Below are 17,396 nucleotides of genomic sequence, written 5' to 3'. Positions count from 1 at the left end.
TAACTAAGCAGGTGTTCCAAATGAAGACATGTATCTTATGTAATGGCAACTAAACCACCACATTTTTGTGTGTATATGTGCACACAAAACCAAAAGTATGCATGCACTTTCAATTTTTATAAAAATGTTTTTTATTTATTTATTTATTTTGGAAGTTTTTATATACTGCGATATGGTCAGGATCTGGCCGTCTAGGCGGTTTACAGTAAAAACATACACAATTTAAGTTTACAGACAGATAGTATAAAAAATAAAAAATAAAAATAAAAATAAAAGTTCTACCTACTATAAAATTAAAACAAGAACATAGTAAAAATAAACTAGACATCAGTATCGTAATAAACTATTATGGTCAGAACTTGACATGTAGTGGTGTTTATGTACATAACTTAAAATTCACCACATTTTTATGTATTGTTTTGGTTGACTACTCTTAAGCCTAAAGCTTTCTTAGCTCACTCCTTATTTTTTATATTCCATCTGGATATCAGACAGTTGGAAGTAAAACTGTGCTTTCTGCTGACCTACATTACAAACCTTTGGAAGATTCGGGGTGGGGGTGGGGGGATAGTGTTTATATAAGAAAGGGAACATCTCCAGAATTTTGAATTAAGACTCACAACACCAGGAACCTAGACCTGTTTCTGATTGAGCAAGAAGCCTAAAGGAGCAGAAGGATACTGCCATATCAAGAAAGAAGCCTTTGGGGTCCAGGAGAGGTCAGGGTTTATTTTGTTGTCAACCAGATAGAAGGAAGATTGTGGTTTGTGAGATTATTATGTTTTGCATATCAGTGTGTGGTACTGGGGATTAGGGTGCTGGGGTAGAATGTTTGCACATGGGTGCATGATAGGATGGAGATGAGTTATGGATTTATATTCTTGGTAGCCAGGGGAGCTCTTTGTTTACAAATCTGAGGGATGAAGGCTGATATTTTTGCATCAAGAATGGGAGGGACATTGAGGAGTCTTTATTTGCACTGGGTGGATAGGAGGGGAAATGAAGATGGGGCATTTTAACCAATGTTTAAGCATGGGACCCTATATATTATTTTCAGCATGATTCATAATGCAGAAATACTCAACTTGCTGTGCATTTCATAGTGTTCTTGCACTATACATATCCTCTCGGTTACATTGCGTGGCTCACAGGTAGGCCCCATGGGTCACATCACTTACCCAATGACTGTAGCAGCCAGTTCCCCTCCTTTAAAGTGGATGCCTCCATTTCTGCTCCTTCCTCAGGCCTCCCTAAGACATGCTTATTGATTCATGCATCTTAAAGGGCCCAGGGCTGGAAATCACTCAAGACACTGCCGATGACGTTGCCTCTTCAACCCTATAAAGGGACCTGCAGGACGTTTCCTCTTTGCCTCAGCAACAGATTGACTGCTTTGTAGTGCTAGATGTTGCATCATCCAGTATCTGCCTTCTTATTCCTGATCCTGCCTCCTCGTTTCAGTACCTGCCTGCCTTGTCTCCCCAGCCCAGCCTACCTTGTCCTTCTGAATAGCCTGTCTCCTATCACTGATCTCCCACCTATCTTTGGACTGATCCTTGGACTGATCTCAGCCTGGACTATGACTGTTCTTGACTTCTGCCTGCCTCTGACCTTTGCTATAGCCATCCTATAAGAGACTCTTGCCTAAGACCTGCTGGTCCCTGGAACCCGAGGGCTCAACCTAAGGGGAAAGGAGCTGGTATAGGTGAAGCTCCAGATCAGTCTCTTCCACAGCCAGCTCCACCAGCTGTTGTTGGAGCCCTCCTATACATTGAGCCAACTCTACAATAGCAACAAGGGTCCACACACATTACAATGTCTTTATTGCATTTGAATAAAAGCAATTTTTGAGCACATACTCTTACAAATGTGCACCTTAGCGAGGTACCATCTCTACCTATATTGTTTTTCTTTTTACAAACTTTATTTTTGGCAGGCTAGCATTATATATTCTTTGTTCATGCAAATTCTATTGTTCATTTCAAAACGTCAGGAGCTGTTGATTGAAAGTTTCATATATAGATACAATTTTTTGTAAAGGGAATACAAAATAAAATAATAGTTTATATAAAAAATGAATATTGAGGCATCACTTTAATGCTAATCTTTTATATATCATTATTTGTGTTATAGTAAGGCAGTCATATAATAAACATTGAAGAGACCATTTATCATCCTTTTTCTGTCTCTTTTATGCAGTAGTTATCTGTCATCACACCTTACGGTCTCTGCATTAAAAGTTGTGCTAAAAAGTTTTAGCATCAGTAAAAATTTAATATACATGGTAAAACTGTTATGATAAGTGGTCCATGGGCTAGTCCCATGAACCGACGCTCTGACCTCTACCCCGGTCCACTCAGAAACGCTGCCATTCGGCATGGCCACATTGCCACCCTCCAACGCAGCTGGGACACGGCCAATGCTCCAAGGTGAGGCCTATATTGCGTGGCTCAAGGCTACCTATTAGCTCAGTGACCAGAAAGAAGAAACACCTTCTCACACAATAAGTCACCTGGGAAGGTAACCTTAGGTCTTACTGCTTTGACTCCTCATTTTCTTATGCCAGTCACCTTAGAACAGTCTGACTTTTGCCTCTCCACCAGAACCCTGGTGGACTCTGTCTCTGGGGGAAACTTCACCCAGCAAAAGCTTATTGAGCATTTACAGATTCCTACAGTTCTGACCATCTCATCTCTGGTGCTCTCATCAGAATATGGAGATCTCCTTTCAGGAGTGGTGACTTGATCCACTATGCCACTTACCCTATGGGTGGGCTCCTCACACTCAGAGGACATTAACCCCCATGTACTCTCCAGAGGTGTGAGTCCGATTATTCTAGGCCTGCCATGGCTCCGGTGACACCAGCCACAGTTTGACTGGTCCACATTGGAACTCACCCAGTGGGGACCTGGTTGCACTGAATCCTGCATGGCATCTGAAGGCTCGACACATCCAGTAATTGTGTCCTCCACTCTACCCACATTTCCAATTGCTTGTACAGATTCTTGAGGAATTCAGACTTCTCCAAAGCGCCTCCAGGAAAATATGCTTAAATAGTCTTTGGACAGCTAAAAGAACAATTGGGACAAGAAAGATCTGAATGTAAAAGTTTAGAAATGGAAAGCAATCTTGTAAAAAGCTTGAATCCCTTATTACTAATAAAAAGAAGATATATAAATCCTACATAATTGACGTCAGAGAGGAGAGATTGCTCTTCCACCATTTGCTCATCCAGCAGGAGGCCCCTGCTCACAGTAAGCCCACCCAATAGGGGGCACCATTCCATTGCCAGAGGGTCCACTTCTGTTTCTGGAATTGCATGAACTAGAAAAGGAAACCAATCGTTTGGTTGTGGAAGCTACCTCTTGAGACAAGAAACCTGCGTAAACTTGCAGAAGACTTCTTCGCCGGTACCCAAGCAAAATTAAGGCCTCTGGAGGGGGGTTTAAGAGGGGGTTACTGTTTCAGTCAGTGGTCTGTGGGCTACTCCCATGAACCACCACTCTAACCTCTACCCCAGTCCAGTCAGGAATGCCTCCATTTGAAATGGCCTCACACCACCATCCAATTAGGCTGAGATGTCGCCAACCCTCCAAGGTGAGGTGCATCCTCCGTAGGTACGCATACCTCCCTGCTAAATTTAAAGGGACCATGGTAGGAAAAGCCCCAGGGCTCCTCTTGATGACCTCACAGTGATATGGCCACCCGCTGCAGGCTTAATTCACGTCATGTCATGCTTGGCTCACTAATCCTGGTACACTCACGGCGGTGGCCAGTCGCTGCCGCCATGTTCCTCCTGGCTCCCTATGCTCCACATGGTAGCTGGGACACTGCCGACCAGCGTTCCAACCCTGGGCCTTCCTAGGTGCGTGCGCCATCTGTCCTCCCTTTAAAGGGCCAATGGCGGAAATTTCAGGCTCGTCCCCAGCTGATGACATCACAGGCCTGGGATATTTAAGCTTCACCTCCAGCCACCACTAACCAACTTGCCAACAAGTTCCTTGGTTTCTATTGGTGCCAGTTCCTTTTCTATGGACCTGTTGTTCCTGCTCTTCGGATCTCTATGCTTCTCCACCCGGGTTCCTGTCTCAGCGCTTCCCGCTCCTCGGGGCCTGGCTCAGCGCTCCTTCACCTGGTCTCTTCCTCAGCATTCCCCACTCCTCGGGGCCTGGCTCAGTGCTACTTCACCTGGATGCTTCCTCAGCATTACTCACTTCTTGGGGCCTGGCTCAGTGTTACTTCACCTGGACTCTCTCTCAGTGCTTCCTGCTCCTTGGAGCCTAGCTCAGTGCTTCTTCACCTGGACTCTCTCTCAGTGCTTCCCGCTCTTCGGGGCCTAGCTCAGTGCTATGTCACCGGGAGCGCTTCCCGCTCCTTGGGGCCTGGCTCAGCGCAGTGCCCTACCGCAGTACCTACCGCAGTGCCCTCTGTTCCTCAGAACTCCCATGACATTTCTACATTGAGGATCTTGCTCCAGTGCTTTTACTCATCAAGACCTAGGTCAGCGCTGTAACTCTACTGGACTGAGTCTCGGTGTCCCCGCTCCTCGGGGCACTTCCCAGTGCTTCTACTATAGTAGGTCCTGTCACCACATTGCCACGTCTCGAGCAGTACCTCTGCCCTGCTACTCTTCTGGCACCTGCTACAGCGGGTTCCACGCTCTAGACCCTATTCAGCATACCACAGTTCAAGTCTCTGCACCTGCACCTCATCTTGAGGCCACTCCCACATGGTCCTGCTCTACACTCTTTGGAGCTGCAGTGGCCTTGCACCCCTTGAGACTCTCTCTCCTTCTCCCTCCGAGAGTGCTCCTGCTCTGGACTGTACCTAACCTCTCTGACACTCCTGCATCCAGTCATCTGCACTCTCTGGGACCAGCCACACAGAGGTGCTCCTAAGTCCAGTCGGCCCCGGCACCCAAAGGCTCAACCTGCAGGGAATGAGGGCCGGTATTGGCGAAGTCCCAGCTTGCCTCTGTTCCCGGCCAGCCTCACCTCCTGATGGTGGGAACCTGTGGGGACCAACCCTTCAGGTAGCATCAACCCCACCTTGGGCCAAGGGTCTACATTTCCCAACATCTTGGCCTTTATAAGACCCTTCCTCCCTGCAACCTGTGCCTTAGCAATAGGTTGTCTACTGTTTAGTAGAGCAAGTTGCCTCAGATTTCCTGGTCTGTGTTTCTGAGTTCCTGGTCTGTGTTTCTGAGTTCCTGGTCTTTGTTCCTGAGTCCTTGGTTTTTGTTCCTGAGATCCTGGTCTTTGTTTCTGAGTTCTTGGTCTGTGTCTTCATCTTGTGGTCAGTCTTCTGTTCTTCAGTGTCTACTCCTGGCCACCAGTGCCTCTCCTCACCTCCCTGCCTACCTTTCCATCCCATTTTCCCTCAGATGGATCTTTGGCTTTGATTTCAGCTTAACAGTCTTCTATGATTCAACTCTGCCTGCCACCGACCACTGCTTAACACATGACCACACCTGAATTCTGCTTGCCACTGACCACTGCCTGACTTACAACCATGCCTGAACTCCACCAGCCACTGTCCAGTGCCTGACTCTCGACCACACCTGAACGCCACCTGCCTTGACTACCGCCTGTCTCTGAGAACACCTGTAGCCAGCCTGCCGCGGACTCTGGCCTGCGACCCAACCTTCTCCATGGACCTCCGGGTCTCTGGAGAGGCCCCTGCCTAAGACCTGCTGACCCTGGCACCCTAGGGTTCAACCTAAGGGGAATGAGGGCTGATATATATGAAGCCCCATTTGAGCCTCTGCCAGCTGACGGTGGGGACCTGCAGGGCTCCTCCCTGCAGGTTGATCCAACTCCAACTCCATCTCAGTCCAAGGGTTCCTGTACGCAACAAACACATCACTTAATATGGGATGCAAATGAACCTGCATGCATATTACACTTTTTATGTTAGCATGAATTACTTCATTTTTTATTCACCCATTAAAGAGGCTTCATTTTAATGCTGCTCAAATTTATCTATCTATCTATAAAATGTGCTTGGGAGGAAATGACATCTGTATGTCTACAGTAGAGAACTGGAAGGCTCATTTGCATGTTTTTCCCTGCAGACCCAGAAGTGGATGCCAGATGAAACTTTAAGCCATCTAAGTTTCAGATTTCACAGCCTCCCACACTGTTTCCAGTAGCAGAACTGGAAGGCTTATTTCCATACTTTATTTAGACTTCAGAAGACACTTTGAGTTATCTAGGTTTCAGCTTTCACAGTCCCTGCATTCTTTCTAACAGTAAAGGACCTGAAGGCTCATTTGCATATTTTCCCCCAACAGCTCCAGCAGAGGACTACGGAGGACACTGTGAGCCATCTAGATTGCAACTTTCCTTTCCCCCACACTGCTTCCAGCAGTAGAGAACTGGAAAGGCTAATTGGTATGTTTCTCCTAGCAGCCTCAGAAGAGGACACTGTGAATTATCTAAGTTTCTTTCTAGTAGCGGAGGACCAGAAGGCTCATCTACATCTCCCAACAACCCTAGCAAAGGACTCTAGAGAATACCATGAACTATCTAGGCTTCAGCTCCCACAACCTAGCTTCTACATCTCTCCTTCTTTCTAGCCACAAAGGATTGGAAGGCAAGTGATAGCTAAAATTAGATTAATTGTATTCTCTGGAGGATTACTTACAAATATAAAATAAACCAATAGATTTAAAGCACATTAGATTAGTTTAAATATCCCTACTTTCTTAGAAATTTTAATTCACTAATAACTGAATAAAATTAAGATGCAGAGACAGTAGTCCAGCAATGAAAGGGTGGCTATCCAGTCTTTTTCACTGAGTGCCAAATGCATGATCATCTACCAGTTGATGGTAGATTAAATGTGTGCACTCGGTGCAAAGCACTCCTAGCCCTCAGAGAAGGAATCCAATATCTGCAGGCTAGAGTGGCTAGGGCTTAGACTGGTAAAAGGGCAGGATGCACTGTGGCTAGGGAAGGGCTCAGCCTGGGAGTGCAGGCTGTGCTGGGGCTGGGGGATTGCAGACTGTGCTGAGGCTACAGGTAAGTGACGGCAGGCTAACCTGGGAATAGAGGGAGAAGGACAGGTTGCTTTGATTGGGCAGGCTGTGCTGATCTGAATGGGTGGAGAGCAATACATAGGAGCCTCCGGGGAATTTCCACGGCTGGCTGTGCTGTAGCTGGGGCTGGGAGGGGAAACTGGGGCTAGGTAGGGGTACGTATGTTGTGCAACTCCTGGGGTTGCAGGGGGGAGGGCAGGCTGTGATGGGGCTCAGTAGGCTGTACTGGGGATCATAACGAGAGGGCAGACTGTGCTGAGGCTGGGGGGATAGCAATTCATAAGGGCTTCCAGGGAATTTCCACAGGTGTCAACTAATATTAATTAGGGATGTGCTTCAGCCGAACCTTTGTTATCGACCCACGGCGGGAAATTTTGGTTTCCCGTGGTTCAGGCCTTTTTTTTTTTCATCCGCCCCAAATTTCAGGGTTAATGCGCCCTAACGGGGTTTGTGCGCACTAACCCCGAAAAATGAAATTCCCCTAGATGAATGCATATCCCTACTATTAATGATATATTCCCAATATTTCAATAATAATCTGCCATAAGCAAACCAATTTTTTATTTTTTCTATTTTATTGTAAATCCTCTTTATAAATGATGACAAATAAATGGCCCATTCAGTCTGTCCATTTGAGATTCTTTGACTTTGAGTAGATGCGTATATGTGCATCTACGCAACACAAAACCAACTTTCCCTTCCCCCGACGTCTTTTACCTGACCTATTACCCCTTTTCCTGTCACTCTTTTCCATGTCTATCCCAAATATGCCCAAAATCTGTATGACCACATGCTAAAATCTTTTAATACGTGATTGATCTCATCACATGTAGAGGACAATTTTCAAAGGCATTTACTCAGATAAAATGGATGTTTAACTTAGGTTGATTGGGCACATGGACTTTCACGGTGCATTTCCTTTAGCCATATTTAAAAAAAACAAAAAACAAAAGTCATGCCCTGGAGTGAACTGCACATGGACATTGACATTTTCAAATGTATGCACGCTGTTTCTCTCCCTATCAACTGCTTGCAGATAAAGGTGCAATCTACATGCACCATTTGCACACACATGCTTTCAGCTAATTTTCCAAGAGTAGCTACCCAGGTAGATTCTTGTTGAAAATTGTCTGTAAAGCACATGTGTACTTGTACTTTTCAACTAGTCGGGCTATTTAACATTGACCTCCATATATCAGTAGCCAAGAAATATATATGTATAACTCAAATCTGTCATCTTGGCTTTCTGATTGTTTTCTTTTGTTTTGCTTTAAATTTAGCTTAAATTAGAAAAAGAATCAGTATGTGTAGGCTACAGGACCTCTCATTTGTTTGGCTGTAGAGAGATTTTAGCAGTTTTCAAAACTTGAACACTGGTGCCATGCTTTTCTTCTGTTGTTGAAGTGCTGTTTTTGCCCCTGCCATTTTTGTACTATGTGGTTCAAAAAATAAAAGATCCTAAAAAGACTGTGCTGCTTCTATTGGTTGTAAAAGGAAAAAACAAAACAAAAACTGGTATTCCTGCAAAGAAGTCATGAGATGCTTCGGTCATTAACAGGGGCCTGATTAGTCTACTTCCTTGATTTAAGCTGAGGTATCAGACAGAAACAAATGACCAGAAAGTAGTTTTATGCTAATTCCCTCAGTGAAATTTCCCTCTGGCATCCTGGCAATGATAAAAACAGATTTATTTTGCATTTACAAGCCACACACATAGAGGAAATGTGGCAGATCAGCTTTTACTTTAATTTTTCATCTTCATTCCTAGCCTCAGCTCACGGAAGCAGACAATGAATCTCATCAGAAGAAGAAGCAGAACAATGACAGCAAGAACACAGGGTGCAGGCATTTTCAGAGCTGACAGAATTATTTTTAAATTCTGATAGTATGAAAATTATCAGTATTGGTGTGAAATAAGAGGTCTTGCAGTGTAAATATACATTGGTATCTGCTTATGTAAGTACCATACCCTAAGGAATACTCTTCCTAGCTTATGGATTTTCTGTTGTTGATAGAAAATAAATTATTGCTTTTTCTGCAACTGTCTACTTCTTAGCTATTTTATAAATGCAATAACGCTCTCAAGGGAGTAGAATAAAGGATTCTATTTCACTCCAGGTTTCTGAAGATACTTGACCTTCAGCCTCTTGCTTCATAGTACAAAATATGTAAAAATTATTTCATGAAAATTAAAATGAGCCAGTGTACCTCAGTTATGGTCTATAAAGTTTTTTATGCCCAAAGTATGGAAAAGTTAATTTTCAATCCAGCTTCAGATCATCTTTATTCTTATAGATTTCCAGATATAACAAGGAGTTTTATCTCAGAACGTCTGCACTCTATGATATTAATATAAGTGATAATCATTATTTGATTTAAAATGTGTATACAAATAACTTGGAAGCAGATATGGGAAAGACTGAGGGATTATTTGATTAGCACAATGTGAAAGGCGATACCCAAGAAATCCCAGAATAACTTAAAGGACCGGATCCAGAGATTTGGCCTGATGCACCTTAAGCCTCAGACAACAGGGAATCCTGGTCTGAGTAGAGGCCCCTGAGAAGGTGTTTATCTAGCCATCCCTAAGAGGTAACGGGAGGCTCAAGGTAAAGAAGGAACCTAGGGAAGGCACAGACGTAAGTTATTCTAACTGCTTCTTTGTTTATAAGCTGCAGAGCTATTTTTCATTTATATTTTAATAAAAAAGGTTCATGAATATCCAGCCAGAAACTGGCCTGCATCTAGTCTCTGGTCATTCTGACTGCTCACAGTGGGGTCAATGCAATAAAAAGTGCCTGCTTTCTTAGCGTGCGCATGGTGCCTGCAAGGGGGGTGCCATGCTATACCCAAATTAGGGGGTTGCTAACGTGACCCCGCCACAGCTGCCAATTACGAAAACCATTGCTGGTCTTCAAAACTCAGAGGTCTGCCGAGGGTTTTTTTTGTTTTTTTTTTTAAGTAGAAAAGTAAAAAAAAAAAAAGTACAGAAAAGCAGTTTTTTCTGCTTCTACATGTGCTCAGCTATTAACGCCTGTGCCAGGCAGGCGTTAATATCTGAGAGCAAAATGTGCAACTGAGATGCACACTTTTTTTTTTTTTAATGCGGACAAGGATTCAGGTTGCTCGGAAGTTTCAGGCAAGGATTCAAGAGTCAGACGAAAGTACTGGGTGAGAACTGCATCGCAACGCGCCCTACACAGCCGCCCGTGGCTGGTCACGGACCATGCTGAACACGAAGCAGACTCCAGGCAAAGACGTGGAACTTGAGACTGGAACATGGCAAAGATTCAGTAGAGGCCTGAACCGGGGCGCGCACTAAACAGCCGCCTGTGGCTGGTCGCAGACCACACTGAAGTGGAGCAGGTTCTGGCAGAGTCTTAGGCATGGATGGAAGCAGACACAAGGAAACTCTGTAGACCGGGACAAGATTCAAGACTCAGGATACTCAGAAGCAAGGCAATAAAAACAGAAGTCTCTCGGAGGCTTGCACTGCAGACGAGAAGAAGGACTAGTACCATGAAGCGCCCTACACAGCCTTCCCATGAGCTGGTCATGGACCATGACATGGAACGCCAAGGGAGGTGGACAGACAGGGACCTGGGAACTGGATGAAGAGCTGAAGATGAGACAGACAGAGTCAAGATAGGAAATCGGACATCAGGAACATGGCACCTCAGGACATGGGACATTAGGACATCTGGACACAGAACATCTGGAACATCAGGAACAGAAGACAGGTGATGTGGGAGCTCCAACGAGGGACGAGACCAGGAACATCAAGGAGACAAAGTTCAGGAACATGAAGAACATGGAACAAAGATCCATCAAGACACAGGAGACCATGGAAGACCTGATTGGAAGGAGATCACAGACACTGTGCAAATCCGATCCAAAGGCACTGAGGAATGGCAGCAAGGCCCTTTTATAGGACTGAAGCGGAACAGGTTGATGATGTCATTCGTTTGGGCCGGGGGCTTTTCCCACCACTGGCCCTTTAAATACTGAAGAAAGGCACGTGCCTGCGCCTATGCAGAAGCTGGAAGAAGCAGACAGAACTGAGGACAGCAGTGTGCAGGCCGTGTAGAAGGCCCGACAAGAGGCGGCTCCCTGCCACATGGAAGATGGACTCAGGCAGCGGCAGAGGAGGCTTCCCTGCTGCTCAGATGGAGGACCCCAGCAGCAGCACCAGCCACGATGGAACAGGAGCAGCAGCAGCGGCTTCAGCCATGGAGGAAAGCTCCCGACAGCGGCACCAGGACCGCGGGGAAGCCGGGTCACAGCGGCACGGCCTGCCGCGAGGAAACGGTGTCGGCGGCCCGGCTAGCCACGTTCAAGCTGGAGGTAGATGGGGGACCCGTGGGCAGGACCACAACAGAAATATAGCACCTAAGATAGTACCAGGATCTGCAATAATGCACACAAACTATTCTGCACAAAGTTACACCTGCATTAAGGCATGCACTCAAATGGAACAACCTTACCTTTAAAAAGGCAACACTACAAATATTAAACCAGGCCCTTAACACCAATACACCTCCAATTAGGAAAATAGAAAAAGCCAAGCTGTAATAGATTCCCGCACAGAAATAATTGTAAAATTAAATGAATGTTTCAAATCATCTAACAATTAAAAACTCTTAAAAATTATTACGAATTCTCCAAACTCCAATTAAATATTTTGAAACAGCAGGCATATCACATAATACCCAATAATTAAAATGTCAGTCAATCAAGAGAAATGCATTTAAAAGCCACCTTTACTTACCCTCCTCAGCATTCTTCCTACTCCTTTCCCTTGCAGGCCACACCAGAACCAGCAGCAGTAGCTGCTGAAGCTGTCTTCACGGTCCTCTTCCTTAGGGACCACAACCAGTCTCTTCTCACTCTCACACACACCCGAGTCACACCCTCAGGACCAGTTTCTATCTCTCGCACACCAATCATCTCCCCGATCATTCTCTTTCTCTCTCACATACATATACACACAAACACAAGCATACCAGTCATCTCCCTGATTGGTCTTTCTCACACATACACATGTCACGGCTCTGACCAGTCTCTCTCAATCATACAATGATCTCTCTCTCTTACTTACACACAGGCTTTCAATCACACACATGCTCTCTCTCACTTACACAAGCTCTCAATTACACACATGTTCTCTCTATCTCACAAACAGGCTCAATCTCACGCATGCCCGCTCTCTCTCTCTCATAGCCACAGCCAGCCAGAAACATGTTCCATCTCTCTCTCGCACACACACTGAAGCACCTCCCCATCTCACATATACACGCCACACATACAAGCACCTTCCCTGTCTCACATACACACCACACACACACACAAGCACCCTCCCTGTCTCATACTCACCCCCCCCCCACACACACACACAAACACACACACACACACAAGCACCCTCCCTGTCTCACATACACACCACAAAAACACACAAGCACCCTCTCTGCCTCACATACATACCACATACACACAAGTACCCTCCCTGTCTCACATGAACACCATACACACACAAACACAAGCACCCTCCCTGTCTCTCATACACACCACACACACACGCAAGCACAGATATACACAAGCACTCTCCCTGTCTCACACACCACACACGCACACAAGCACCCTCCTTGTCTCATATACACACATGCACTGGCCCCCAGCTGAACAGCTCGTCTTCAGCCCTGCCAGCCTGGTCTTGGGCAGCAGCAGCCAGTGGTTCCAAACGTCCGGTCTATGGCCCCACCAGCCTGGTCTCCAGCGGTGGACAGCAGTGCCAGTCTTTGTTCGGCCCTGCCAGCTTGGTCTCCAATGGTGTCCAGCAGCACTGGTCTTTGGGTTTTTGGCCCTACCTGCCTGGTCTCCGGTGGTGGCTAGCAGCGCCGGTCTTTGGCCCTGCAGGCCTGGTCTTCGGCAGCGACTAGCAGCACCAGTCTTCGTTTGTTCAGCCCTGCCAGCCTGGTCTCTGGTGGCGGCCTGGTCTCCAGTGGTGGCCATCACCTCTGGTCTTCTGGTCTTTGGCCCTGCTGACCTGATCTCCGTTGGCAGCCAACAGCGCCAATCTTTGGGTCTTCGGCCCCGCCGGCTGCGGTAGTATGCGACACATCTGCCTGTGCGCGGTGACACACTGGTGTGTCACGACTCACCGGTTGAGAATAACTGGGCTAAAGAGAATAGTTCCGCCTGGAGAGAGGGACTTAACATGCCGAATAGGTATGGTTTTGTTTTCAAGAAAAGAAAAGGGAAGGTTTCTTGTATAGGTGCCCTGGAGCAGTGCACAGCCTTTCACAGATCCACTGTACAACCAGGGCCAATAAGCTAACCTGGAATAGGTGATACAAGTCCTTGCAGAAGGACAGCAGCGGTTCCAGAAATTCGTTCAAACGTAACATGAATAGTTCAACCAGCAACAGGGGATACTGGTGGTACAGGTTGCTCAGGCCGTGCAAGCTGCCACAACCAGGGTAAATTCATTGCCTCCTGTTCTGTTTAAGATGAAGACAGGGGAAGACCCAGAGATCTTCCTGAGAAACTTCAAAAGGACCACCTGCATGATGGGTTGGTTGATTACATAAAAAGAAGAACTGGTAAATGAGTTGATTTACAGTGCTGCCTCCTGATTTTGTCTGAAGCCCAAATGGGCAAGAGACAATAGATTATTTTATACAACACACGTATTCTTCTGATAATATGTTTTTAAAAAGAAGCATTAAATGTTTCAATTGTTTGGGCACTTCGTTTTTTTCTATTTTGAGTACAATAAGAGGTGTTTGCTTATTTTTGTTAAGTATTCAACAGAGAGGAAGTATATCATATAGTGTTATGAAGGGTCCCCTAGTCCTAGAGCTATTTGAACGAGTAAATAATTGCTCCCTATTAACTTTTCTATACCACTTATGATTTTTATCATATCTCACAGTTGTCGTATCTTCCTGTTGAAGCATCTTAATCTGTTAAACCTTTCTTCATAAGGAAGCTATTTCACAATCTTTATAATTTAGTTCTTCTCTGTAGCTTTTCTAGTTCTCCTATATCATTTTTGAAATGGAGCAACCAGAACTGCACACAATTCTTAAGGTGTAGTCACACTCACGCCATAGATTATTATGGAGGCATTATGATATTCACAGTTTTGTTTTCTGTGCTTTTCCAAATAATTATTTCTAACATTCTATTTGTTATTTGGACTGCTGCAGCATAATAAGCTGAGGATTTCAATATATTGTTCAGAGACTCCAATGTGCTTTTCCTGAGTGATAACACCTAATTTTGAATCCAGCATTGTCTATATATTTAGGGTATTTTTCCTTATGAGCTACAGTTTGTAATTACTTACATTCAATTTCATCTGCCATTTAAATGCCTAGCTTCCTCATCTTGCAAGTCCTCTTGCAATTTTTCGCAGTTCTGTGCCATCAGTACATTTGATCACCTCACTCATTCCAAATCATTATCAATATGTTAAGCACTAGTTCTTGTACAGATCGATGGGACACTCCACTATTCACCTCTCTCCACTGGAAAAAAACTGACTATTTGGTCCTACTCTTTATTTCTGATCCTTTAATGAGTCACCAATCCACCCTAAAACATCCTATCCCAAGAATTTTTAATTTCCTCAGGAGTCCCAATGCCCTCTGTTGTGCTCCTGCCCACAAGAAGCGTGTGCAGGTTCTTACCTCTCACAGCCACAGCCAGCCGGGCTGCTGACGCTGCTTCTTTCTCCCTGAATCAGCTGGGGCCATTTCCACAGCTGCTGCCATGTGGTCTGCTCCTCGGCTGCTGTCTCTGCCTTTCCCCGACGTGCTGCTGCGATCCCGGGACCTTCAGCGAGCAGGCCGTCTCTCCCAGTGCCTGCTTTAGCCCGGGTCCTTGCCCAGCAGGGAAGCCGTCCCTGCCGGTGCCTGCAGTCTCTCACAGTTCCCTGCAGCCAGCACTTCTCTCTGCCGGTGCCTACAGCTCTCTACTCTCCCTGCAGTCAGCCCTTCCCCCGCAGCCAGCCTTGCCTCTCTTTGTTTCTGTCCTTGCAGCTGGGAGCTGCTCCACTGACCTGCCTTCACCCAGCTCCAGTCCAGGGCTGCTCCGCGGCTTCCTTGGGCCCTCCACATGGCTGAGGACGCCACCAGCATCCAGCTCTTCTCTCCAGCCTCCTAGGGCGCGAGCGCGCACCTCTTTGCTCCTCTTGAAGGGCCAGCCAGGTGTGGCCCCCTGCTGACCCCTCCCTGGGCGTTGTCCACCTCAGCCCTACTAAAGGGCTCAGCTTTCAGTGTATCTTTGCCTTCGCAAGGAGTTGGTCACTCCTGAGTTCCTTGTTCCAGGAGATGCCTTGTATTCCAGCCTTCTGCAAGGTCCAGTGTTCCATGTTTCCTGTTGAAGCTTCTTGTCAAGTTGTTCCAGTCCTGATGTCTGCCTGCCATTCCAGTCCTGATGTCTTCAGTGTTCCAGTCCTGATGTTTGCCTGCCGTTCCAGTCTCAAGGTCTGTCTCTTGTTCCAGTCCTGTTGTTCCTGATGTCCATGTTCCAGCCCAGAGGTGTGTCTCCTATTCCAGTATATGTGTTCCAGTCCTGATGTTCCAGTTATCCTTGTTCCTGATCCTGATGCCTAACCTGCCTTGTGCTGCCAGGAGAGCAGCGTATATCCTTGCCTTGTGCTGCCAGGAGAGCAGCGTATATCTTTGCCTTGTGCTGCCAGGAGAGCAGCGAACCTGCTTCCTCTTTCCTGTGCTCTCCCGCTCTCTGCGTGGTCCGCGACCAGCCTTCCAGGGCTGTGTAGGGCGCGCATGGGACAGGGTGGTCCGCGACTCAGTCCCGCGGGTGGCCTGAGTAGGGCGCCCTGAGGGTCAGTGCCCATGTCTTCCTTCAGCCCTCGTTCCTGACTCCACCTCTGTGCATCCAGTACCTCGACCTGAGTCCTCGTCTTGCCTGCGTCCATGTCTATGCATACTGCACCCTGTTCCTGAAGTCCACGTCTATGCCTGAGTCCACGTCTAAGGATCCTGCATCTATGCCTGAGTCCACGTCTATGGATCCTGCACCTCGTCCTGAGTCCACGTCTACGCCTGAGTCTACTTCATTCCTGAGTCTCGTCTGAATCCATGTTCCAGTCTTCACTGCCCTGGCCTCCATCCGGCCTGCCGCTTCGTGCCGTACCCTGCGGCAGGTCCGAAAGGGCTGGGAACGGTCGGAGGACTGTTCACAAGACCAACATTGCGTTGTTGGGTCTTCCGAAGCGCGCAGGTCCAGAGGAGAGCCTGTCAGCCAGTCTTCACTCCAGCCCTGCTCCCGTCCAGCCCATGCTCGGGCATGCCACGCCTCCCACGGCACTTCTTCAGAGCCCTCTGGGGTCGAGCCGTGGCCCAAGGACACACATCACCCAGGAGTGGGATCGCTCTCCTAGCGCTCCACAACAGATTGCGAAGGCCATGTGTCCGGCGTTCATGTCCTTGTGATGGGCCTGTGCCAAGTTCCGGAGTTTCTTTGCCAAAGGAATTTTTTTTAAAAAAAGGAAAAAACTTCAGTCCCAGTTTTTTCCGCTGTGCTTTACCGACCTACTGGAGGCGCCAGCTTATTTGAACTTTTGTTTTCCCGTACCGCTAGAGGCCTAGCACCTGTTTTCACCAAGTGCCTTCTTGAGACTTTTGCTTAGCCTGGGTACACTTGATGTACGACCTGCAGGAGGCGCCTGCACCCAGGTTTACCACCGTCTTCCACTCTGCAGCACCTGGTTCCTGTGCTGCATGACTATCTTGACCAGAATTTTTATTTTTTCCCTCCGAGAATGCTTGTTCACCAGCAAGAGGTTCCTGCCCAGAAGAGCTTACTTTGCTGAATTTCCTGTACATCTTGCTCACTGTGTTCTCCATGCTACTAGTGATGCCTACTATCTGCCAGCTTGTGGTACACCTCTCCAGACGACCTGCAGGAGGCGCCTGCACCCCATCTGTGGTAATCTGTCCAATGGGGCCTGGAGTCTCAGTCATCTCTTCCAGCTGAATCAGCAGATGTCTTCGCTCTTTCCGCTCAGCCTCTACAGTACTTCTGTTACCACGTGCTTGTCTCGCTCACCACCCCGAGCGCGAGTTCAACAGCTTCTTCGGGAATCCGCTGCAAGCTTCACCATCCAAGTAAAGGTACTGGTCCAAGTGTGCCTTCCAAGTAGCCTACTGCCAGCTTGCTCTAAAGCCATCCTGAAGATGTCCATCTCTACCATCAGCCTAGAACCACTCGAGTGTGGGTTAACCAAGCCACATCAAGATTCTGCCCAGTCTTTGGGCTCGCTCCTGGATGGGAGTCACTAAACTTTTGTGCCTTTGATCTTCTGCACTGCTCAAATCCTGTTTCTCAC

Source organism: Rhinatrema bivittatum, chromosome 3 (assembly GCF_901001135.1).
Source record: "Rhinatrema bivittatum chromosome 3, aRhiBiv1.1, whole genome shotgun sequence".
NCBI classification, from domain to species: Eukaryota; Metazoa; Chordata; class Amphibia; order Gymnophiona; family Rhinatrematidae; genus Rhinatrema; species Rhinatrema bivittatum.
This window is presented reverse-complemented; position numbering follows the sequence as displayed.